A 27,546-nucleotide genomic window follows, 5' to 3' on the forward strand; every position below is an offset into this window, starting at 1 on the left:
GCCTCTAGTTATAGGAAACCAAACTAGAAAGAGCCATTTGAGGTTCAACTAGTGTGAAATGAAGTGAAAGAACTAGATTTTTGGCCAATCCTAGAAGTGGCAGACAAAAATGACCTAGCTAGAGCCCTATCTATTATACCTCCTTAGGTAGTTATGGTTTAGGATGTTAGAAGATGTTACAATTTTAAAATTGTAGCCATAGAAGATATGGAGATGAAGGAAGCCTATGACAAATTATGTGAAAATGGAGTTTTGAAAGAAGAGTACCAAATTGTCAAGAAGAAGGGTTTGATGTGTGCCCTAGAATTCCCCACAGATTTTAAAACTGAATGGATTAGGATAGTTCTTAGTAGGATTTATGATGGAAGTTTATGGTTGGAGGATAGTCCAATAAAAATTTAAAAAAGGATTGTACATAGAGTAATAGGGCATCCAACCCTAGATCGGCCAAAGATCCTTAGAAGTGATTTCAAGGAAGCAATTGAAAAGAACACTGGTGCCAAATGGAACAAGAGAGGAATGAAAATAGACACTATGCAAGACCATCGTGTTGATTTTGCTATTAGGGTTATTTCACACAAATTCTATTAATCCATCAGACTTAATAGTGTACCATGCATTGCAATGAATGTGGGTTACAAACTAGTGAAAAAGGATCATACTTATGATCTTGCAGAATTGCAATTGCAACAAATCAATGAGAACTTAGCAGCAATAAGGAGAACCAAGGGAACCGAATGCAAGTTTGGTGCAATTTTGATTTGCATATTCTTCTATGTATAGAATTGATTTCTTTCTTTTGGTAAAGTTGTTTGGAAAGAAAATAGGTCAATAATAGCTCAAGTTAATGAGTATATAGAACACATGGGAGCTAATTTTGAAACCCTTATGATCAGCTATTTTGAAGTCTTCAAGAAGACCATGAAGTAGAGGCTAAGAATACCAGTTTCATTGGTGGAAAAGCATGTAAATGATGCATGCTTTCTTGTAGATATTGATTATACTTACATACAAGTAGCCATACCAAGAGTTAGATGGCTAAGGCCTCTTGGCTATGAGATAAATATAGATGAGGCATCTACAGCTATTACTACATTAATAGCTGAGGAAGTGGACAAAAGTGTACCACATTTTGGAAATTTTGATGTGGTTAGATCAAAGGTGGACATGGAGTTGAAGACTACCTCCACACTAAAGAAGAAAGACAAATTTGTAAAGAAGCTTAAAGCCAAATTTGGTGAGGGCACTGCATAAAAGAAAAAGATGAAGAAGTAGAAGATAATGAAGAAGAACAAGGATAGGAGACACTTGCATTGACCCAAGGTATGGGTGAGGATGTCAAAGAAGAGGAAGATGCGAAGCAAGAAGCACCCAAGGCTGAACTTAAGAAGAGAAAAACAAAAAAATAGCCTGTTGTACAACCCAAGGGGAAGAAGAAAGCAACAAATCCAAGCCTAGCCAAGCAAACTACAAGGGTAGACACCAGGGAAACAAAACAAGTGGAAAGAAACAAGGGAACAAAAATGCCACAGAGCAAGGAGGGCTTGCAGAACAAAAGAAAAGAAGAATATATGTTGCACCCCTAGAGTCAAATGAGGAAAAGATAAAATTTGACAATGATCAATTCAGATTGGTCAGACATTCCACTAAATCTAATTTGGAAAATGTTTGTGATAACATTAGAGATAATGTAGATTTAACTAGTTTAAAAGGCATTTATTTTAATAAATTGTCAAGAGAAGAAAAAAACATAGTGGAAGAGTCTATCTACACTATGATGGCCAAGTTCAAGACTACCCCACTTGAACTTCATAATTCTATGCCTAATGAGCTAAGCTCCATTGTAGAAAATAAATGGCATTACTGCCTAAATATGGAGAAGGAAATAAGGGAGTTAATATTAGCTCATATGATGCCAAACCTTAAAAAGGGTCAAATAAGTAAGGCTAGTAAGAAACATGGGAGCAAATTTGCACCCAAATATAGAGCCCTCAATATTTTACAAAATAAACTAGAGGATGTTGTAAAGAAATTCACACAAATATGGAAATTGATTTATGGGTTGAAAATAGTAAAAGAAGGCCAAGAAGATCCCTTTGAGGGAAGAAATGACAAGGAAGAAGAGGAGAATGAAAAGGATGAAGAAGGAGAGAAAGAGAAAGAAGAGGTAATAGTGGAGAAGACACAACAAGGTGATGAGGCAATAGCTGAGGAGCAGTAGCAAGACTAGAGTGTCCAAGACACCCAATTGCTACCACCAAGTCCTTCACATACAACACATATGCCTATAGAAACTATAACTATAAAGGACATTCTTGACATCTCAGGTCAGAACATCAATCCACTAACTGTAGAGGATCTCAAAAATATCCTTCACCAATCAACATTGCAATCACAATTGTGCACAAATCCTATTTTGGTGAGTGTAGAGGAGTTACAAAAGGAACTAGTAGAAATTACCAAGGAGAAGGTGAACACACAAGAACCACCTTCACAACCTCCCAAAGCTATAGATGATCAACCAAAAGAGCAAGAAACACAACACATAACTACTAAGGATGATGCCATAGTAATAGTAACAACAACTACTGAGGAGTCAACAAAGGAGCATGTAGTAAAAAATGATCCTACAACACAATGTCAAGGTGCACCTCCTCAAATAATTTTCATTGATCAAGGTAGAAGAGAAGAAGGTAATAAAGAGGAGAAAACCCCCAAGGAAAGTGAGCAAGAGGAAATATAGGCACTGGTAAATTTTCCTAGCTCAGGGACTCCTACCAAGCAGTCGATCATTGATGTAGTACCTTTGCAAATCTCAGAACTAGGCATATTCATTTATGCATTTAGCTTGCCTATGCCTAATGAAAAAAAGCCCATCATGAAGCAATTGTCCAACATAGTGGACCATGTACAAAATGAAGACCATGATACTAATGTCAAATTATTAGAATGGTCTTAAACGAAATTTCAAATGAAAGTTAATGAGAAGATATCTAGTGAGATAACATTGTCACAAGTGGAACTAGATAAGAAAGTAGAAAAGGTGAAAATAGTACTTGAGAACATATTCTCATTGTACTCCAAATTGTGTGATTCATCATATTTCACACAAGAAACTAGTTAGAATATTGAGCTTGGAAAGGAATATTAAGATATCTAGCACACAACTACCTAAAGATCCATCTCAAAGTGGGAAGCATTTTGCCACAATGCTTCACACTAAGAAAGAATTAGCTATATTGATAGTAGAAGAGGTCAATGTTAAGGTCAAATTAATATAGATTCAGTCTGCCATTACCCCACATCTAGAAGTACTACATAAAGAAGTGGCTTGTGCAAAAAAAGTTTTGAAGAAAGATCCAAATCTTTCTACCTTAGAAGGCCTAGTACATCTTGTAGTAGAGACAACCATCCAACTCAAAGAATTGGAAATAGCATTGGACAACTAGGATGCTTCTCTAAAGATAATAATGGAGGTAAATAAATTTTTTTTGGCTAAATATTCTATTCATTCTTAGGACCCTTTGACATAAGTGTCAAAAAGGGGGAGATACTACATTATGCATATAATAAGAATGGGGGAGATAATGCATTATGTAAAGAAAGGGGGAGATATAATAAAGATAGGAGGTAATAAGAATGGATGTGTAGGGAGATGAATACCCAAAGGGGGAGATATTCAATTTTTGAGTTTTGAGGAAAGATAAGGAAATAAAGCCAAAAGGATAACAAAAACTACAAGAAGATGTGTGAAAGGGGGAGCAGACAGAGTAGACAAGGCAAAGAGTATTAGACACATCAGCATGAGACAAAATCAGCTTAAGGGTATGGCACATCAGCTTAGGGGGAGTTACAAGTCTTTGAGGTATATAGCCTTATACAAAATTTTGAACAAGTTTTTGAAGTTTTGTACGTATGTCAAATAGAATGTGTATTATACTCATAGAGACCAAACTCATAATGCTTAGTTAAGTGTTTTTGCCACTCATTTCAAAGGGGGAGATTATTGGTCTTAGATTGGTTTTGACAATTGCATGTCAACACATTTAACCAATTCTCAAGTTGATGTCAAGTATAATATAGATGCTGAGCTATAGTATGTGTCAAGCCAAAAATTCAATAGGCGCCAAGTGAACTTCAGGTGCCAAACAAGTATCAAGTGTTGAGTGATAAGTGATGTTGAGTCACTATAGGTGCCAAGTATAGTATAGATGCTGAGAAAAATAGAATTACTATAGGAGCTAAGTGAGACATAATTCCTAGATGAGCTAAGCATTAGCAACTAGTAAGTGTTGAGTAACACAAAATCAACATATGAGTTTGTGCCTTCACAAACTCAGATGTAAACTATTTTTTAGCTAACTCAGGATGAATCTAGAAGGATTTTGAAGATAAGATTGAATCTTTTGTATTTCCTATGTAGTCAACATGTAGCCAATAAGAAAAATGGAGAAAACATGCAACCTATAGAAAAAGTGAAAGAATTGAGTGGGAAAAGAAGAATAAATATTGATAATAGATTCATAGCTAACCCTAAGTCTTTGAAGCCTTTAAAAGGAGGATGAAACCCCATTATTTGTGCATGCATGAGTAAGAGTTTATGGGAGAATGCTAGCGAAGTGCAGAAGGGTGTAAAGACTTAGAAAAAGTAGAACAACATTGCAAAATTCAGTTGATCAAGAATAGAGTATCAAAATTTTGAGGAGAGACATATTAGATCAAGCAAGGATCATAATAAAAAAAGTAGAATAGCGATCTAGAATCATAAATTGAAGATTGCAAGTCATTAGGTCAAGACTTTCTAATACTCTCTAGCCATTTTATTAGGAATGAAAATCCTATGATGATAGGTTGGTTTAATAGCCATGTTGTAAGCCTTTAAAAAAGGTACTAAATTCCTTTAACAGGGTAACATTCCAAGTGAGTGTTTGTAAATTCTTTAACCAGGTCACTTTTAATAGAGTGTAAATTCTTTAATAGGATAGGCCTTTCATATGATAGACCATTAGAAGTGGTCAAACTCTGTAACTTTAAATAGTTACATAATGCTGCAATGATACTTTGTGGGTGTCATCCCCACCCTAGTTTTACCTTCTCATTTTGGAGGGTCTTTGGGTTACCAAAATCTTGTATTTTTCTATTTTCATGCATGTCTTTACTTTCATGTTTATTAGATGAATTAGATGCATGTGAATTATTACAGCTAAAACATTTTCAAAGTTAAATATTGTTACTTCTGATTCACCCCCCCCTCTTAGAAGTAAATCTTCCCACTTGTAAATTCCAAAAAGTAGTGCAACCTAGGATGGTCTTGCATCAATTTTTGATCTACTCCTTTCCAATATCCACACTATAATCCAATGGACTTCACAAGATACACCACTATCTAAATTTTTTATATCTCAATATCATAGATAAGTCAAGAAGATAATATGACCATACAAGGAATATGATATATTCACTTAGTACATTATCTAATCAAAACAAATATAATCAGATGAAATTATAGTTATCAAAATACATTCAAAAGAAGTGAGGCATAAAAAATGTACAAGCTTAACTAATTGATAATGGATATAACAAAGGCAATTTCTATTGAATAAGAGGTAAAACAATTATAGAGAGTATTTGTGGAAAGACCAGAAAAAGAGAGATATATCCTTTGAACAACAGGGAAACTTTCCTTTATAGGGTGCAAGAATGACCCAGGTACAATCTTGATTCTAAACTCCTTCGATCATGAGATTGGTTTATAGATGATAGCAATAACTAAGAGTCAATTGAACATGACACAACATCATCGAGTGCAATTGCTCCTAGACATGACATAAAGAACAAGGGCAAGAGTGCACTCAACCACAAGAGATCAAATTGACATAGAATCAATCATGATATGCATTTAAAAACCATGGAGTGTAGTTTCATTAAGGACATCAAAAAATAGTTACATTCAATGAATAATTTCTCCTTAGTTCTTCGAAATACTACATGTTTACATTTACAATGTGCTAGATCAACTATATCAACAAGTCAACCACATTCAACCATGTTTTCTGCTACATGGTCACATACCCTTGAAACATTCTAGCACCTTGCCAAGAATTCATTGTTATATCATTAACTTATGCACATAACCATTCAAAGCTTTGCAACTTGTTTTCTCTATTAATTGTTTGACCCTACAAAGCCATGACCTCTTCAAATTATGCCTTATTGCTACTTCATAACTTATTTTTACTTTATCCCCTTAACCATTGTGACCCTACACCTAACATGAAAATGAAATTTTGCACCATCATCATGGTTAAGACATAACTGTCCTATAATTGTGCGATGATGAGAAATCAATTGTTTTTCCTTTGTCACCCTTTTGCAACTATAATCTTAGGTTGACATAAAATTCCCATGATGTTGTGATTTTCATGAAATTTCCCTATCAATATACCCTTTTGCATTGTCATGAATTAAGTTTTGACTATAGTCTAGACACATGTGACTATGTGAAAACCATATGTTGACTATCATAGCAACCTTGCAATAGCCAGGGCTACACTACCAATTAACCATGCGATTGTATGCATACAATCACCTTTACCTTTATCACTCCATCATGACTACCATCTACCCCTTTAGTCTAATAGTTGTGACTACATGAAGCCATCAAGTGATCATTATTGAACCATCACAAATTAAACCATTAACCTTGATGGTAACCCTATGATGGTGCACTGAAAGTAAATCATTACTTCACAACCTTAACCAAGGTGCAATCATTCAACCATGTGATGAAGCAACCTAAGGGTTTCTATTGGAAGATTGGTTTGATGATGATATATTACATTCATGATTGAGTTTGTCATTGATGTCAAAATAGCATGTTTTATGTCTTCTGTGGTATCTAATAAGAGAACAACAGGAAGATTAAGTTGGTATGGATAGCTAGTTAAGCATGATAATTAATTTAGAAGGACTAACACCTAACTCAGGGAATTGTTTTATGGAATCGATATAAAGGAAGGACATTTTCCTTTACCATAAAAAGTGTGTAGATATTGATAAATGAAAATTTTGTATGTTTAGAAAGTAGTAGAGAATACGAAATGCAAAGTTGAGAAAAATAGTATAGAAGTGAAGGAAACTTCATTGTTGAGGTTTTGTTGAGTGATCTAAGGTTTGGTATTTGGAAATTAAGGTTTGTAACCTAGTATAAAAGGTTTGATAGTGATTGGTCTGGTTGATAGGAAAAAGGAAAGGATAGAGGAAAGAAGAAGATACTAGTAAATTACTTGTTTGAGTAGTGAACTCTTCTTGTAGTTGAAATTGCATGTTTGGGAAATGGGCTCTTCTTGCATACATTATACCACAACTCCTAACAAGGTTGGCATAACTCCTAATAGGGTTGGAATATCCTAATAGGATTCAAAGTCTCCTAACAGGGACTCATTATAATAAATGTTGTAACAAACTCCTAATGGGGTCTATCCTCTAACAAAGAATATTTATATTAGTACATCATCTTGTGGGCCTTATTCCCACTAAGGTTTTCACTTTGAATAAGGGTTTCCCTAGTCAACATAGCTAGTGTAATTGTCTATGTGCATCTTTTTATGGTTGTTGTTTAATTTTATTGAATGGTTAAGTTTTTTTAAAGAATATTTTAATTATTGGATAACTGATTCACCCCCCTTCTCTCATTTATCTTGGTGGATTATTGTTTCTAAAAGTTTCATCACATCATAGCCTAAATCTAGTTATCCCTTACCCTCTTATGATAGTGTGAAAGCAAATGAAGTGGATTATTGTAGTTAAATTCACATGGTCATAGCTTGATTATGCTTAAGCTTGAAGTTGCCTACAATCACATGTTGTATGGTTAGTTACAACCTCATAGTTTGAAACTGGATGCTATCCTTCTAAGATGTGAAGCTATGCTGACTATTGAGATGACTATGTTGTGCATTCACACCCCCTTGCTAGTTAAGCCTTAACTACATGCAACCATGTGAACAAGGAAAAATTACATCATCATAGCTTGAATGTTTCCTTTGATATGAATGAATTAAAGAACTTTAGGATATAAGGAATAAAAATGGTTTTATTTGAATCCTTATTAGGCTTGCATGGCAATAAATGAATAGGTCAATGAATGTGAACATGGCTATCACCTTGGATATTTGAATCTTAGGAAGGGAGGGAAAAATGGTTAATAATTACCATGAATTCTATGTCTCTATGCATGCAAATCTCTCACTTCACACATACTCTTTAGGGTTTTCCCTCCTTAAGAAGGCTTAGGTGAACTAGGGTTAGGTAGGTGTTGACAATTGTGATTCATCCATTTTGCAACTTAATACAACCCTTTTTCTAATTGGTTGCATGTACCGCATAGGGATTCTCAATATACCTTCTTGTATATCTTCTAGAATCATAAAAAAATCCTTATGTTGGCCCAAAAATGGTTTACAAATGAGTTTGTGCCATCACAAATAACAATGCCAAAAACTATTTACTTGACACTTGAAAGCTCTGATGATCAACATCTACCATATCCTTAATGTTGTAGCTTGGTTCTTGAATGACTTAGCATACACTTTTTTACTTGGCACCTAAATCACTCGACATGTATTGACTTTCTTGGCACTTGAGTGACTTAATGCATAGCATCTACTCGGTACAAACTGGTGCTTGAAACTAACTATATATTTGTTTGGCATGTATTATCTAGCAACTTTTTCTTAGCATACACTACTCAATTGACATGCACTAAGTCCTATTAAGTAATGACTTAAGTGTTTTGTCACTACCTTGTCAAGATTAAGATGAGATAAAAAATCTCCCCCTTTGACATGAGTGGCAAAAACACTTTGACATGCATATACACCTTAACTATGAGCAAAACTTAGATAATCTTTATACATTACTCATCTCTTATACAAGATTTTTAAAAATTTCAAAATTGTGATGACTTATCAATCATACCTCACCAAAACTTCATAACTCCACTTGAGTTGATTGTTCTTTTCTATATTAGAATCTGGTACTCCTATTCAGTAATTTTTTTGGATCAATGTCTTCCCCTATTTCTTTTTCTCCCTATTTATTCTTGGTCCCTCTTTATCTTTTCTCTCCTCCTTGTTGAAACTTATGTCATGAGTGGTACACTGATAGTGTGTTTGTCTAAAAATGTTTTATGGATCTCCATGATGATCTTTAGCATTGCATCCCAATTGTTGCATGCTACCTCTAGAGATTGGAATTGGACATCTAGCTAGACAAAAAGATCTACTAAGCCATCATGAGTAGAAAGATGAGAATCTTTCTTGATCAAATTTTCACCATAAGTGAGTTCCTTATCTAACACCTCGATTTGTGAGGTCAACATGGATTGAATACCTATCAAGGTATACCTAATGTTTGCATCTTGTCATTATAAAGCAACTAGCTGACCTTAAGTAGACAATAACCTTTAAAAATGGCTTGGATTTGACCAAGAGATAACTTAAGAGTATTACCTATAGTTTTTAGGTCTCCTTGCATCTGGTTAGTAGCCCTCTAAACTCTTTGTGTGAATAAATTCACATCACAAAGCTTTGTGTAAAGAGAAAGTATATTCTCCAATACCTTCTTTACACTCTCCAACTATGTTGCTAAATCAACCCATCGTAGTGCAATAACACTAGAAATATTTTCAAGAAATTTTGTATAAAATTTCTTCTCATACCCTTCTAGAAGTTTTGGGTTTGTGTCTAGGTCTTCATCACTGATCTTATCAATAATATTCACTAGTTTCTTAATAAGTGGTTTGTCTTCATTAGGAGTTGGGAGACTGAATCCATCAAGAAATATCTCTTTATGTCATTTATAACTTGCTTCTTCTTGTGCTCCCTTCTTGTGCTTCTTCTTGTGCTCCCTTCTCTTTATGTCATTTATAACTAGAATTTCAGCTTTCTAGCAAATCTCTGACAAGGATCACATTTTTTAACCATAACTTGAGCATCTTTGAACAAAGTAGGCCACCAGAAACCAGCTCTCATTATCTTATGCACAGTAGTCTTGGCCATGTAATGTCCTCCACATACTCCAGCATGCATTTCTTTCAAAATCTCTTTTGCCCTTTCTTTGTCAACACATTTCAATAGAACTCCTTCAAAGTTTCTCCACCATAAGTTATTTTGAACAATTACATACCTGATGGCTTGCAATTTAATATTCCTTTTTTCATTATCAGGCAGATGGGGAGGAACTTCCATATGTTGCAAGTAATGTATAACATTAATGTACCAGTCACACTGGTTCATGTCGCATAAATCAGTTCTAAAATCATCATTTACTAGGTTTATCTGATTAGCTTCCAGGTTAGTTTCGGCCATAAGTTTGGCCAAACCTTGACCTCTTACTAACTTAGTTATCTGCATATCAATGTTAAATTCTTGGATTCTATTGATCCATCTACATCTCCTTCCTGACACTTCCTGCTGAGAGAAAATATCTTTAACTGCAGCACTAGGTACAAAGGCAATAACAACAGCACCTACCAAATAACTTCTGAATGCTTTTACAGCCTTTACCAAAGCATATGCTTGTTTTTCATTTATTTCATACTTCAGTTCAGCATGCTGCAGGGATTTGCTAAAAAAGGCAATAGGCTGTTCATACCCTTCTTGGTTTTTCTGTAATAAAACTGCAGCTACAGTATGGAATGATGCAAAAGAAAAAATATGCATGGGTTTTGTATAATCTGGGGTCCTCAACACTGGAGCATTTTTTATCGCAGTTTTTATATCCTGGAATGCCTGTGAAGGTTCACCATTCCAATCTATAACAGCTCCTTTCTTGAGCATTTTTGAAATGGGTCTACTGATTTCAGCGAAATTGGTAACAAACCTCCTCAGAAAATTAACCTGGCCAAAAAAGGACTGTATACCTTTCACGTTTTTAGGTTTAGGGACTTTATCAATAGCTATTACCCTTTCTGGGTCTATTTTTACCCCATCCTTGGACACTATGTGTCCTAATAACTTTCCTTCTGTGACCCCAAACGAGCATTTCTTTGGGTTTAGGAATACCCCATATTCCAGGGCTTTTATAAATTTTTTTTCCAAATGTTTGCAATGATCTTCAGCCTTGTTAGAATACGCTATAAGATCATCCTAGTACACAACCATAAATTTGTCAAAATATTCATGAAATGCTACATCCATGGCTCTTTGGAAAGTAGCTCCTGCATTAATCAAGCCAAAAGGCATCCTCACATATATATATGTTCCCCAAGGGGTTGTGAAGGCTGTTTTGAACTGTTCACTTTCTTTTACCAGAACTTGATTATATCCAGAAAAGCCATCCATCATTGACATCAATTCAGAGCCGGTCACTTGTTGCAACATGGCTTCCATATTAGGTAAGCCATAATTATCTTTTAGAGATGCAATGTTTAGATTTCTAAAATCCACACAAAGCCTAATATCTCCATTCTTTTTTCTTACAGGAACAAGGTTCGAAACCCAAGTGGAATGCCTAATTGGTTTGATTATTCCACCATCTCTCAGTTTTGTCAGTTCTTCCTACATTTTTGGGGCAAGGGTAGGATTGATTGGCCTCTGTTTTTGCCTAAAAGGTTTTACATTTTCCTTCAACGGTATGACATGCTGGAAAAGGTCCTCCCTATAAGCTTTAAGGTCATCATATGACCAAGCAAAAACATGCCTGTATTTTCTAAGTAGGTCAATCAATGCTTTTCTGATTTGAACTGGCAGATCTTGGCCGATGTAAACCTTTTTAGGGAATTCATCCGTTCCCAAATTCATTTCTTCTAGCTCCTGCGGTTTGGGGTCCTTTATTTCTGATTTTACTCTGTCTTGGTTATCAAAAATGTTCTCCAAGACTACCAAACCCTTAGGCATCTTATTTGTTTTTAATTGCATGATTTCTTGACCAAAAATGGTTTCCTTCCCATTTATGGTTTCAATCAGTCCATTGCAGTCCATCTCCTGCCCATGGTATTTGTCTTCATTTAGCAAAAAATTTGTGATATCTTTGTCATCTTCAAACACCTACCAATTTTCAATGTTGTTAGGTATAGAAGGTCTATTTTGGTCCTCAATCTGGGAGATTCCTGCAAATGATATTTCCTTTGGTTTGATAGCTACATTGGCCAGAAGATCAGCCATTTTATTCTGGGTCCTATCTCTCCATGAGATCCCAAATGCATCAAAGAATTCTATTTGATCCCAGACTGCATTTCTATATTGTTTTAATCTCCTATTTTTTGAGGAGTAGGTTCCTTTAATCTGAGAGATGATCAATTCAAAATCCCCTATGACACACAATTTCTTAATTTTATGGTGTGTGGCCACTTTGAGACCTAGCAACAAAGCTTCATATTCAGCAATGTTATTAGTGCAAGCAAACTTCAAGGTGAATGAATACCTGAAGGTGTTATTTTCAGGGGACACAAAGACTACACCTGCCCCTGCACCCTCTTTAGAACTAGCCCCATCAAAGAACATTGTCCACAATTTTGGTGAATTCATGCAACATTCAACCTCATTTTCAATGATATCAGGCAAGTTTTCCACTTCCTGAATAATTAATTCAGCCCTGAAAGCATTAATCCCAGTGTCTAGGAAACAGGTGGTATCTTTGTCAATTTCTTCACCTAAGATGTGGTTAACCCTTTGTTCCCTATTTACCCTAACAGCTTTGTCCCCTATATGGAAGGTGGCATAAGTAAGGTCACATTGTAGGCTTCCCCCCATGGCGGCACTCCATTTTCTGGAAAGTAGCATCCCGTAGTGTGGGGGTATATCCACTACAAGGACAGACATGGTTAATTCTACCTCAGGAAATGCAGCCAGTTTGAATGGTAAGGCATTTATAGTACCTATTACTAGAACCTCTCTAGCATCCATCCCTTGGCATCTACCTTGCTTAGTATCCACCTTCAATCCTAGGGCTTCCATTACTTTAAAAGGCATTATAGTGTTAGAAGCTCCAGAATCTATCATACAATTTTTCAAGGTTTTCCCTTTTATGATTAGACTAAGGAAAAAGGGATCAATATCTTGCATGAACGCAACTGATGAATCATCTAAGAACATCTGAGGAATTTGGGATATAATACCATTGTCCTCTATTATTAATGGGGTCTGTTGGGCTACAGCTTGATCATCAATACTATTGTTGTTTGCTATTCCACCCTGTAGACACCTAAATTTGATTACACTACTTTGGTAATATAATTTAGCCATCTCTAAAGGCATCATTAATTAAATTCTTATTTAATTAATCCTTTGTCATCCCCTAGTTGATTAATTTAATTAATCATCTATAGTCCTAATTGATAAATCAAATAATCTATTATTTATCAATTAAATCCTTTTCTCCTATCTAATTCCAAAAATCCCCATTTATTAAATAAATCTATTTGATAAATGAAATCCTCAAATTCAAAAAAACCCTAACCTATCTCTAATCCTCCATTTAGCCTAATCCACCCCATCCACCCATACTAACCAAGCTTAGCCACTAACTCACCCACCCTCATTAATGCCATCCACTTGCACATCTCTAACATCCCTAATCTAATCCTAAACCCAAGCCTAATCCACCCCCTAATGTTGTCACATTCCTTAAACAAGTTTAAGACTTTCCTAATCCAAACCAAAGTCTCCCCTCAAAAAAACCCAACCACTAAGTCATGAGTGCTCTTACAAAACATAAAGACTCTTACAAGCCCACTCATGACTCTTACACCCATCTTCCACACTCTTCCCTCTTCCACACTCATTCCTCTTACATCCCTCTTACATACTCAACCCCACTCATCATGCCCTTAACCAACCCTTAACCCTACCCTCTCACACTCATCCTCCTTGTGACAAGTGTCACCTTCCCATTGGTGCTAAAAAAGCACAATTCATGTGCTCCCCTTTGAGTGCATCTTAGCCCTCCTTAAGCCTTCATCCATCCTTGCATCTAAGCCCTCCATCCCTCTACCCCTTAGCCTATAAATTGAATCCCATCCCAAGCCATTTCATCAACAATCTTTGAGCTAAAGTTACCATGCTATTTTGAGAACCAAAGCCATCAACCATACCCTTATAATGCCAAATTGAGAGCTCACAAAGCTACCAATTTGCCATTACCCATCTCCATTGAAGCAGCTTTTGAGCATCTTGAGCATACATCCACAACAAAAGGACACATCTACAGAATCAAGAAAGCATGGAGTGTTTTCTCTCGTGAGGTTTGCACTTCTTATTTTCTTTCTTAGTCTAAGCATATATGTGAATTTAGTTTTTGGTTTGTGAATGTTTACTTCATTTGTTAATGTTCTTTGCATACTGATTCTGGTTCTACACACCCAACCATGACAAAGCCTTATTTTTATGCTCTTCAATTCTAAAAAGCTCAGACAAGGGTACTTTCACAGTAATTTGAGATAACATGGCAATCATATCAACAGGTTCAACCACAGTAGGTTTTACAATAGTACCTAGAATCGGAGTCTTTTGAGTAGTGGGTACCACTTTTTGCTTGACAACATCCGGTTCTGATTTCTCTGGTTGCACTACGGTCTTTGTTGCTTCACCTTTCTGAAATTGAACCTTCTTTTTTGGTTCCCATTTCTGACCCTTGTTCTCCTTGATCTTAGACACATCTATACTGGCTTTCTTGTGTTGATCATCTGTCTTATGAGTGGTGTCTTTGATGAACATACTAGATGGCCTTCCTGCCTCATTATTTATTGCTCTATTTCTCAAATTGTAATTACTATGGACTTGTGAAATCATCTTGACTATAATTTTATCAATTTCCTCCTTGGAGGGGATTCTTAAGTTTGTGAAACCTACTTCAGAAAATGTATTGCATACCTTATCTGTATCATTCTTTTCATCATCTGAAAATATTTGTTGATGATGTAACTGGTAAGCAATTCTCTGGCTGGTAACATCATTCTCAGGTTCTTCTGAATCAGAATCTATCAAATCATCAGATGTGTTCACCATATTGCAGCTTATATCATCATGTTTTTTTTTTCTGTTTCTTCTTCTGCTTGCACTCCTTGAGCTTGGGTGAACGACTAGGCAACAACACAATAATCAGCAGAATGAGGTGATTGGCATATAATGCACCAAGGTACATCATCATTCATATTTACAGTGTTCCTTTGCAGGGGGTCTGGGGTACCCTTATCTTTCATATTTTGGATCTGGTTGGGAACTGGTTTACCATCTTTCCATTGGGTGGTGTAAGGGTAATTCTGCATCCTAGGCTATCTATTGAAATTGTTGTTATTCACAGGGGTTCTCTCAGTAACATTTGTCTTATTGAAAATAGTGGGATTCATCTTCTTGAGCATTTCTAAAACATGGCCTATAGTAGGTTCTTCAGGCCTTTTTCTTATGGGAGTTTTGTCACCTTCCCTTTTATTATTATTCTTAGGGTTGAAAAGCTTAGGATCATCCCTCCTCCCTAATTTGCCAGAGGCCTTTCTATTATTTTCTATATTCACTGCAACTCTATAGGCATCTCTCAAAGTTTTAGGATCCTTATCTCTCAGTTGGTAGGCCATTTTGCTATCAAAGGCATTGAAATAGGTTGTAAGACAGACGTCTTCATTTAACCGCATAAACTGAAATAGTTTGTAGATCCCTTTCTGAAATCTCACATTGAAATCAAATGTGGATTCATTTGGATTCTTCTTGATATTGTTGAACTCATTCAACATGAATCCTGCATTAGTATTGTCCCCATATTGTTCTTTGAACAATTTCTCCAAATCACTCCATGAAGTAATACTATCATCAAGCAACCTCCTGAACCAATCCCTTGCATCCTCTATGAGTGAATGCATAAATAATTTCATCACCATGTCCTCATGTTCAACTTCATAATCATTGAGCATGTCAATGAAAATTCTCAAATGTTCTTCACCAGTAACAGCATTATTTCCAGAAAACTTAACCACTTTATCCCTTAAATCAAAAGATATGGGATGGGGGGCACCAGGAATACCGCCAAATGATATTTGTCTATATTTTTTGAGGTATATAGGTTTCTTCTAAAAACCAGGAGCGTTAGAGGTACTAGCTGCATTAGCTTGAGTTAGGAGAGAAGCTTGGGATAGCTGTGGTGGGACAAATGGGACTTGAGTGCCAATATTGGAAGATGAGGTAGGAGCAGATTGGGGTGCTTTCTGAGTCGGGATTATGGGAGCATTAACTGGTGCAGGATTTGTAGGTGGGATAGACAAACTAGGCCATGAATTCAAAGCAGAATTAGACTTTATGAATTAGATTTTCCTTCTGGTTTCTGCGGCCTGAGCTTCATTTTCAACCTTCTCAAGTTCTTTTGCAAGGTCTTCCCTCTCCTTTCGAGCCTTCTCTAGTTCTAGATCTAATTTTGACATGGAGGGTTGTATAGGTTTGCTTGGTATGGCTTGAGGCTCATTTATTTGGATTCCTATAGCCTTGCCTTTCCCTTTATCTGGAACTGTTCCAGTGGGCTCTATTGGATTAAATTGAATGGGTTTATAAGCTTGAACTTGAGCAATAATTGGTTCTTGCCTTTGATTTAGGAGTTTTTCCTGTTGTTGAACTTTAGCTCTTAGATTATCAATATTTCCAAAGACGTCTTGATGGAGAGTGGGGGTATTCTCTTCTAATTTTTTATTTTGCTCTTTCAAAGCAGCCATCCTTCTTAGCAGAGTATCTCTTTCTATTATTGCATCCAAAGTGGCTCGCTCCCTTTCCTTTTCAAGACGAATGCGCTTAGCTTCTTCCTCAGCAATCCATTTCTTCAAAAATCCTATTTCAGATTGCACTTCTTTAGAATCAGCAGAGGTTGCCTCGAAATCAGCAGGATCATCTAGATCTATAAGGTTTGGTTCCATATATGGGGCTACTCTGGGATTAAAAGGGGTATCAGATGAACTCCTAAATCCTAGCCTACAATTTATATCTGCTACAGGCCCTGGTCTTGGTGAAGCAATTCCCATAGTAGATACGTCTTTATCTTGAAAAACTCTCTGATCTGGTAATGGGGTACTGAAAATACCTCCTAAAAGTCTTGTATTTTCGGATTCAGAACTAAGCGAAGATGATTCTCTTGCTATTATCGGTTGATAATGGGAATTTATGGAGGCATTACCTCTAGGCTTCCAAGTAGGATTTGGATCTATTCTTTTCTTATTTTGGTTCTTCCTACCACCTTGGGGTAAATCAGTATACATTGATATATCGGGATTGGCTCTCATGTAAGCCCTTGTGTTTTTTCTCTTGTCAGCCATATTCTCCTTTTGTTACAATAAGCACTAGCTTCAAAACCTTGACTGAGTCGCCACCCTTTTTCGGGAAAATATAATAACACTTCTTACTGACAGAAAGAAAACAATACACAAGTGGGAACAGAAATATGGCACAAAGAGAACAATCACTGATGTTGTAAGACTGCAACTCTTGCTTGTTAGATAAGACACTCGGATAAGCTGGATGCGTCAGTGTGTAGCAATGGTACTTGGGTTTATATCTTCTTTAAATTCTCAAGTTTTGACACTAAAGATTCCCCTATAGCTACGGGAAAAATAAAGATCACACGACACAAACTTACTTAGTAAGACTAAAGACAACTGCAGTACTTTTTACAGATGTGTTAGACATTCTCCAGCAGAGTCGCCATTTTGTTGGTGTTTTATTTTGATGTTAACAGTGCTAAAACTACTAGGCAACAAAAGGCTTAGTACCTAGATATCAATACATACACAACCTAAAGAATAGCCAATTCTCATTATCACTTGCATATGCAAAGTACTAGGGCCCAACTCCAACAAAACCTTAGACGGTTTTCTACTCTTTTGGCTCTGTAAAACCAGGGCGGGTGCACCCGAGGATGGTTCAAAGATGGAAAAATTGTATGATAATTATCCTTAGTTTCATTTTGATTCTCATCTCTAAATCCTCAAACATATATGTAAATAACTGATAAACACATCCCTTGAACAGATATGGCCAAGAAATCTTCTATAGCTCTGCAGATGTTTCCAACAACAATGGCTAAATGAAGCTAAAACAATCCATGCAGGCAAGTGCTGGCCAACTTTGAAAATCTTACAGGAAAGATAAGTGAAAATTGATTTTATGATGTATTTTGAAAAAATCTAGTTATAATATACTTCTCTTTTGGGCTGAAATACTTTCGATCAGTGCCTAATCCATTGGGAATTCAGAGTCAAGTAAATTCTTAGATCTAATTTGTTGCCTTGCAACGAATTTTCATCAGCAATTCTTACCAAAATTTATCATTCAAAAATCCTTATTAACACCCAAGCAACCTCATCACATTCATCAAAGCCTTTATTTAATCCATTGAATTAACAACAATAACAAATGGATGTACAATCTTACTAAATTGCAATCAATTGTATAAGCTTTTACTCACACAACATCAAGGTAGTTCAGTATTAAAAAGGAGACAAAATTCAGAGAAGAACAGATATGGGGACAGTTCATAATTTGTATTCATTTCCTTTGAAAATGGTATATCCTTTACAAAAGACCCAGAAAAACCTTTAGAGAAGAAGCACAGTTCTTTCTACATTCATCCATCTCTCAGAAATTTTGACAGAAAAAGTATACTATAAATTTCTTTCCCAAAATGTTTGGACCAAAAAAGAACTAAGCATAATACTTAGTGAAAACCAAATTTGGACCAATCTTTAGCCTTGGGATCTCACTTAAATAATGTGAGATGCAACAAGCTTCAGGCTACAAAAGGTGACAGGTGTCCTTCTTTTGAAAAACAAAAACAAGAATAACAGAAAGGTTGATTACAACAGCACTTCTTGGCGGGTCCCTTTCTGTTATGCTTCTTGGTTGTTATGATCTACTCTCACAATCATTCCTCATCTTTAGAGTACATACCCATAAGGTCTGTAAGTGATGTATCATCTTCTGTTACATGCAAACTCACTTTAACCTGGGGATTTTCTATGTCATCATTGCTGACTACAAGAGTAACTATTACTCTTACATCTTCCTCATCATCTTCTCCTGACATCTGTTCATTAAACTGATCTTTCCATCTGTTGAAAGTATCATCATCTGGCCAATCAAAACTTAGGGTTTCTCTTTGTATCTTTATTAAAGAATTGGCATTTTCTTCTAAATCATCGAATTCTTTTCTTATATCAGCATAATATAATTGTATTTTTACCAGCTCTTCATTTGTCTTTGCCCAAAACCAATAGCCAGTCTCACTGATGATGTTTGTTATTCTGTTATCGAATAATTCATCCATTTCCTTTTTCCATTTGTCCTTTTCCTTTACTGTATCAACAGATTCTAAGGCACAAGGAAATAGGGTGAATTTTTTAGCAAGATATCTTGAAAAATAGAGTATCAATTTCCTCTGTAAAGAATCTCTTTTATTTTCAAAATTATCTAATTGATTCAATAAATCAAAAATCCTCTCAACCTGATGATAAGGCATTTGAACTTTAGATATACAAATAATTGTAACATCATTATTCCTCTGTCTCCACTTCTGTGCAAGAGAATCTAGTCCATTCTTTTCTTTATTTAACTCATCTATGAGGGTTACAATCCTTGTCAACTGATCATAAAAATTTGACCATTGTATTTTATCCCTCAAGAATGTCACACCCTGCCTCCATTTCTCTTCCTGCTGATTTCTAAATTCTATCTGCCACTCATGTAATTTGGTTTTTTCTGCTTCAAATTCCTCTGCAGTATAGAATTGGGGTCTTTTAGGGGTGTCAGGTATCTCAATAATAGGGGTTAATCCCACAGATGACTGTGGGGGATATGCAATTCTTAGTGTACTGGATTCTCCCACTTTTCTCTTTCCAAGTACCTTTTCTAATTGAGATACCCTGTTTTCTAACTCTATTCTCCTTTTTACCTCTTGATTATAGGCTTCTACCACTATTTCATATTTATTATGCATATCAATCATTTCCCTCTCTTCTCTTTCCACAGTAGCCAGGGCAAATTTAGAATAATCCACATTCATGTGGGCTGCCTGTACATTTGAAGTGTCAGCAACTCTTCTTACAATGATACTCCCTGTCAATCCTGAATCATCAGGCTGTGATGAAGTAACTCTGGATCCTCTTCTCAGGGACCACATAACAAGGGCAGCTTGATCATTGCTGAATGTTGTACCCAAGAATTCCTCTTTATTTGGATCCTGGAGTCCTAAATTATTTGAAACAGAATTAAAAATTAATGCGTCAGCAATGTCCCAATTGGGCAATAATAAAACATTAGCATTTTTTACCATCTGTCTTCCCTCATCAGGGGTTATATTTTGGAACTCTTGCACCATTTGTTCCTTTATTAGATTTTGAATGGAGGTCTCATCCATTTCTGGATGTTCTGCTCTCATATTATTACACCTTTGGTCAAAAATGTGCATGTTTACTCTCCACGCAAACTGATGGAAAGCCCTAGATCTTACAAAATTGTTATCAGACAAAAAATGCTGACTGGCTTGTTCCAAAATAGGGTCCAATTCCCTTCCTCTAAAATCTGCTGTAGTTAATTCAAAACTTGGTACAGGGGGTTCCTGAGGGTTCCCTTCATCAATCTCTGCTTGTGTAACAAAAATTTCTCCTTGTGACCCCATTTGTTCGAATTGCTCATTGGTGAGCTGTTCTTCCTCAATTCTTATTGGGGTTTGAGAAGGTGAGCCACTTTCATCAGGGGATTCTTCCTCCCTTATTATTCTCCTTCTTTTGGGGGAAGGTTCAGGGGGTCTTTCTTCTAGGATAGTGCTGGTGGATCCAACTATCTGTTTTTCTTTATGCACAACGGGCACCTGCTGTCGGACAATAGTATATCCTATTTTCTTCCATACCACCAGTGGACCTATTCCAATGTTGGGGGTGAAACCCAATTTTCTCATAATTTCTCTGGCTTTATCTGGAAAAGAATTAATAAAATGCTGTTTTTTCTCATTCATTACTTCCATTATCTTAGAGAAAGTACTCATGAGCTTATGTATTTTATCTGCACTGTTTGCAGCATTACTAAGAGGACTGAAATCTTTATCAAAATAATTAATGAATTCCAAAACTTTTGAATAGACTCTCCATTTTTCTTTCTTTATTTCTTGCTCATGGAGAGAGTATTCATTTCTTATTATATCTTCAGGAAAATAGAATTCATGCTGAACTGGACGAAGCTTGATTCTTAATCTAAGGGCAGAGTTAAAGAAACCTTCTATATCACAAAAATGAGAGTGAGACACTGCCATTTTATATTGATCCAAAAATTTATGGAGAAAGACCCACCCTTCTTTAGTTATCACAAACTGGTGGGCTATAGTACAAGTAGGAAAAATTGATCCTGTCCCCCTTTTGTGCAAAAAGGCCTCCTCCACTCCTCCCAACTGCCACAAAAATTCAGCTATCCCTGCCTTTAAAGGTACCTGATAGGGTAACACATGGGGTGTTCCTTTGAAACCATAGACCCTGATGATCGTTGAGACTGAATATGGGATAATATCTCCCCAATTATGTGAAACTTTTAGATTATGGGTTTTGTCCATAGGCCTGACAAGGTGCATTAATGCCTTAGGGATTTTGGGATTGTCACTCAATAAGAGGCACCTTAGTTTGGAGGCAAAGTGCCTATCAAATCTAACGAAGCTAGCATTTTCTGCTTCCCAGGTCATGTCTGCACTCCATAATTGGACTGGCAGTGCTTCCCCTTCTTGTTCTCTATTTAAAACCATTTCTTTACCAAAATAAGTGGCCCCTTTAAAAAGAAACATATGCATCAGTAAGGAATACTGACCCCAAACCTTTTCCACCTTGCCCTGTGCAATCCCCACCAATCCATGATGAATCTCATTTGCCAAGTAAGATGCAAAATAAAAAATTATTTCCACACCAAAAGAAGAGATTTGGGTGATCATATACATGAAGCTCACCGGAATAAAGTCTTCTTCGCCCTCTCCGAAGACTCTGCACAGGGTCCTATATATCTCCACTGCCCTGGCATTAAAACATGATTTCTTGAAGGGCTCTTTAGAAGATGATGTTATGGTTGGGAGGCCTCCAATCCGGCCTATGTGGGCTTTCAGTGCACCCTGTCTAACTACATCTCTCTTGGATATATATTCTTTTTCTAAATCTATCAGATTAATGGGCACATGATACATGGTGAGGGGTCCCAGACTGAAAACCTTCCTAATCTCCTCGGGACTGATGGTAACTAAAGCCTCACCATCTATTCTTCTCACTACCTTAGTGGCTTGGTCATAGTTTTTTGCTATAGCTTCAAGTAGGTCAAGATCCATAAACACACTGGGGACAACAAGCTTCCCAAGATCAAAATTCCATATATTGGCATGAGGGGCATATAACTTCCTTTCTGCAAACCATTTTTTGAATAAACTCAAACCAGTTTGAGAAGTTTGAGCATCCCGGACCCAATTACCCTTATCATACAATCCATCAGCTACCCTAAGCCTAGGGTTGAGTGAGGTTAACCTCTTAACTTGCACCGTTTCTACAGTGGACTCAGGAAGTAACTCAAGCAAATCATCATGCACATTTCTATCCAGGTAGTTTACTGCACCTGTAAATCCCTTCTTAGGAGGCATCTTGGGCTATCCTTTTTAAAACTTAAAAGCTCACAAAGATGACGGCAGTTCTACTTACTTGAATTCTGTCTCAATTCTCCTTTGTATTCTTGCAAAATTTCAACGAACAGATAACTTGACAATTTTTTATCAACCTTGGCATGCTTTTCTTTCAGTAATGGCTTCTGTACAAGAATGGCTTCAAATCTTTTCTCGCGTGAAATGAAACTGATGCAATCTCTCTGTATTATACTCTGTTTTTCCTCACAGATGAAGCTTTCTTGTCTAATTAATACAGAGAGTGGCATTACATTTTTTATTTAAAACTGTGCCGTTGATCTTCAAAGATCCTACGATCATGCGGTACAAAGAGAACAACTAGGAGTTATATTTGCCATGTCAGTTATTTTACCCAATGAGAGCTTGCCACGTACATAATTCTTTCTTTTGATGGTGCTTACATTTAGACCCACTAACGATGGAGAACACGTGTCAGCATGTCGCTACTTCGTTATGCATAAAGAACAAGCACCTTGCCATGACGAGGTGGCAACAACCGTTGATCAGATCAAGAAATGATTGAAAGATACGCTACAGGACTTCTTAAGAAAGAAGGCGACGGGCCCAACTCGCTATGTCGCTGTAATTATCTTCCTTGCAACTCTTCATAACGAGGTAGCGAGCTCCGTTGATTCACTTCAAGCTGACGTTCCAGATTTCTTGTACATTTAGTCAGGTAGGTATTAATGAGAATCGGATCTCTGCATAGCTGGCACATGTCAAAATTTATCACAGTCATCTGTCATTACACGTCATCAAAGATCTTGCCGATCTTTTTCCATTTTACGGGGCCTCGCTAACTCGCTAACGGTGAAGCACCTCAATTTTCTGATAGCGAGGTAGCGAGCTTCGGCACTTTAAAGGATTTCGTGCTGGAAAATGTAAGGGGTACCCAGTAATTACTTCTGTGAATTAAAACTGATTCTGACAACGGTATTTATGACTGGTCATGCCACCTGGTGTAATTATGATACAAGCAAGATGCAATGTCATCATTTTTAGATTTTCACATGGCCTCACTACTTCGCTAACGGTGAAGTGCCTGAATTTTCCGATAGCGAGGTGGCGGAACTTCCGAAAAAATCAACATTCCAGCTCTGATGTCAGATATTCTAGTGGGTCCCTCTCCCCCTTTTTTATGGCGAATTGCAAAGTGTACCTGCACAATAAAACATTTAAAGCAAATCTTCGATCACCGCACCTTCACTTCATGGTCCCACCGCTTAAAAAACTCAACACTCGCTATCTTGCTATACTTAATGAGCATGCAACTCTCAATAGCGAGGTAACGCCAGTGGTAGATCTAATCGGATCTGACGGTTGGGACAAATAGGAAGAAAGGTAACCCGAGAGAAAGGAAAAGGAGTTCGAAAGCATATTCACTTCTTTTGAAATTTGAAAATTTCGTGCCCGACCATTTATGAATAGGGATGAATATAGGGCTTATATGGCGATTATTTCTTATAGATGGTTTATCCAAAACCCTAAGCTTCACTTAGACATAGAACATCTGACTTTTCTATGGTTTAACTGAAAAATTTTTTACTGCAGAAAAAGTCAGACCAACACCATCCTTGTTGACTCTAAGTAAGGATTTGTTATGGCAAAAATGACACTAAAGGTAATGCAACTAGTTTTGTAATAACAACTTATTGTTCACTACTTGCACTTTGTTCATTTGTAGCTTTTACCTCTAGGGATACACTAGATTTGTCAATTTTCCTCTCTCTTTCTGATAGTACTCTTATATTTTCAATTTCTTCGATTCTTGCCAATATAGGATTGGTGCATAATTGAGATGCCGTGGTAGAATCCTTCATGGTCTTCTTTAAATCATCATATATTAGAGGATTGATATTCTGAGCAAAGTTGTTGAGAACATCCTTGATTATTAGTGGGTCCTACTGATTCATTTGGTCCACATGAGGGGGAATGACACTCAACAATTGTACCTTAGGTACATTCCAATTATCTCACTATCTCTCTTTAGGTGTGGCCTCTTCATCTACTTTCTTCCTTGTGCCTTCCTCGTGAACATTTTTGATAGATACATCTTTTGTAGTCTCTGCTACCTCTTGACCATCTTTCTCATCTCCAACTTGGGTGCTTGATCACTTGGATTTTCTATTGTCAACCCATAAATAACTTTCCACATTTAGGTTCTCTATTTCAAAACCTCTTCAATTTTATTTTGCAAAATATAAAAATCTCTATATTTTGGGGATAATCTCCCCTTGAATTTGTTCATGATTTTTTCATCATTTCCTTATCAAAAGCTAAAACTACTCTAGCTAGAGTAGTCTCTCTTATCCATCTTTTAGTTGTCAAAATATACTAGAATTTTTTCTTTACTTAATTATAAAAAACTCTTTGGTATTGAGTTAGCAATTTCTAATGGTTTAGTCTTACATGTAGCTATGATTTCATAAATTGCTTCTTCTAACTTAATCTAATAAATCTTACCTAACTTATCAAAAACAACATGTGCAAAGCCAAATAAATCTACATTATTCTTGATGTTCTCACACAAGTTATCTATTTCTAATGAGTGATTGTGGCTTACCACTTGAAATTGACTTATTTCATTTGATTATGTCCTCTCCTCATCTAGCTAGACTAAAGCTAAATACTTTCTCCTCTTTTTCTTCTTAGGTTCACTCACCTCTATATCAGTGATAGCTCTTTTTCTTTTAGGCTTCTTAGCTTCTTTAGTTTTCTTAGCAATTTCCCTTGTTCTTAATTTGGTAACTGATATTGCTATTTTTTTTGGTTTTACAATTTTCTTTAGTTTCTTTACTACAAGATCCTTTTCCTTCCATTTCTTCTTCTTAGGTTTGGGTGCTTCCTCTTCTTCTTCTTCCTTGACACCTTCATCATGTTCTTCTTGGTCTTCTCCTTGGCCTAGAGTGAGTTCCAATGGGTCTTGAGCTAGTTGTTCCTCTTCATCATCTTCATCTTCTTCTTGCTTCTCTCCCCCTTCACCTAATATTTCCTTTAGCTTCTTTACAATCTTGTTTTTCTTTCTTATCACAAGAGCTATCTTTAGATTAATTGTGATCCTAGACTTAGCTTCCTCATAGTTTTCAAATGAGGTGGTACCCATGTCAATTTGTTCCTCTAGTAATATTCTAATAGCTATAGATACCTCATCTATTGGACTAACCATAATCCTTCCCCTTAAGGATTCATGACATGGCTTAACCACCTCCTATGTTCTATAAGTCTAGTGGTTGTATCAGTCATTAATAGGTCAATCTTTTAGTGCAATGAAAAATCTAGCTTGTAACAAGTGGTATTAGAGCTTGGTCACAAGTTTGAATCTCTTCAGGTAATGCTAAGGCAAGAATTGTTGGACTAACCACCAACCTTTCCCTTTAGGATTCGTGAAATGACTTAAATGCCTTATGTGTTCTATAAGTCTAGTGGTTGTATCAGGCATTAACAGGTTGATCTTTTGGTGCAACAACAACTCCATCTTGTAACATCATCAACATTTACCTCATATGGAAAAGGCTTCAGCCATCTAACCCTAGGAATAGTTGCCTACACATATGTGTAGTCTACATTAGCTAGAAAGCATACATTATTGTAGTATTGTTTGGCTAGTGACACATGAATCCTTAGCCTCTATTCCATATACTTCTTAAAGTCTTGAAAATAACTTGTCATAACTATTTCAAAGTTATCTCCAAGCTACTTAATTAGATCTGCAATCTATCACTGGTAAAATTTGACACATTTTTTGACAAAAAAAGTCAAAATTTGACCCAACTTGGTTGAATTAGCAACCAAAGTGTGTGTCACAATTTTTGTCCTCAAAATTTTGACAAAATCTCCAATTGGTTAGAATTTTGACCAAATATTTGGTTGAAGTAGGCTACATTTGGTATGAGCATTATTGGTGGCCATTGGTTGAGATTTTGACCAAACTACGTCAAAATGGCCACCAAAGTGTGGTCAAAACTTTGACCAATTCTTGTCTATCAATGACTAGGAAGCCATACTCATGACCAAAGAATTGGTCAAAATTTTGATCAATATTAGTCAAAATGGACCCCAAGATGTGGTTAAAATTTTGACCAATTTTGGTCTTTCAATTGCTAGGAAGCCATACTTACAACCAAAGAATTGGTCAAAATTTTGACCAATATTAGTCGAAAAGAACAACAACCTATAGTCAAAAGGTTTACCAATTCTAGTCTATTAACAACTAGGATGCCATACTTATGACAAAAGAATTGGTCAAATTTGACCAATTCTTGGTGGAAATGTCGACCAAGATTGGTCAAAATTTTAAATAATCTGATTTGTTTAAAAAAAAATACAACAATAATCCAATGCTATCCAAAAGAAGCCTTATATTGCATTCGATTATTTTTTGACTAGTTTTGCAGATTATAAATGCACATTTTTGTAGTTTTATTTTATCGAAAAATCGATGTGATTTATGCAAATAATCGATGGCACCAAGTATTTCAATCATTAAATTGTTTCTAGGGTGACTAAAGATATATCTTAGTTTTTGTGATTTTTTTGTGATATTTTCAACTATGGTTAAATGAGTCTACTTGAAAAATTATATAAAGTAGTTATGAAAAATAATTCATGCAGTTTCAATCTTTTAACACCTTTTATAATACCAAACTAAATGGGGGACTAGAAAGGATTTTGCATGTAGTAGAAGTTTTAATTATATAGGCAAGGATAGAAAAGAATAAATAACATATGTAGCTAGTGAATTGAGCAATGCACATATTGTTTCATCTTAAATAACAAAGTGTATTGAGATGTGACTTTCTTTAAAAGGGTTCAAAGGTAGATTGAAGGTCATCATCAATTTTTTTTTTTTTTAACATAACCTTTCAATATGTTGTTCTT

Source organism: Cupressus sempervirens, chromosome 8 (genome assembly GCF_028749045.1).
Source record: "Cupressus sempervirens isolate cs-2001-9-10 chromosome 8, ASM2874904v1, whole genome shotgun sequence".
Classification (NCBI taxonomy): domain Eukaryota; kingdom Viridiplantae; phylum Streptophyta; class Pinopsida; order Cupressales; family Cupressaceae; genus Cupressus; species Cupressus sempervirens.